The sequence below is a fragment of the Triticum dicoccoides genome, chromosome 7A, assembly GCF_002162155.2.
Source record: "Triticum dicoccoides isolate Atlit2015 ecotype Zavitan chromosome 7A, WEW_v2.0, whole genome shotgun sequence".
Taxonomy (NCBI): domain Eukaryota; kingdom Viridiplantae; phylum Streptophyta; class Magnoliopsida; order Poales; family Poaceae; genus Triticum; species Triticum dicoccoides.
The window spans coordinates 124,686,126-124,686,710 of NC_041392.1; positions in this window are offsets into that span (position 1 = coordinate 124,686,126).

Here is a 585-nt window from a genome sequence, read left to right on the forward strand (position 1 = left end):
TCCGGCCGGTACTCCGGTATATATCCGATAACCCCCGAAACCATTCCGGTGTCCGAATATTTTCGTCCAATATATCAATCTTCATGTCTCGACCATTTCGAGACTCCTCGTCATGTTCTTGATCACATCCGGGACTTCAAACTACCTTCGGTACATCAAAACACATAAACTCATAATATAACCATCATCAAACTTTAAGCGTGCGGACCCTACGGGTTCGAGAACTATGTAGACATGACCGAGACATGTCTCCGGTCAATAACCAATAGCGGAACCTGGATGCTCATATTGGCTCCTACATATTCTAGAAGATCTTTATCGGTCAAACCGCATAAAAACATACGTTGTTCCCTTTGTCATCGGTATGTTACTTGCCCGAGATTCGATCATCGGTATCTCAATACCTACTTCAATCTCGTTTGCCGGCAAGTCCTTTTGCTCGTTCCGTAATACATCATCCCGCAACTAACTCATTAGTTGCAATGCTTGCAAGGCTTAAGTGATGTGTATTACCGAGTGGGCCAAGAGATACCTCTCCGACAATCGGAGTGACAAATCCTAATCTCGAAATATGCCAACCCAACA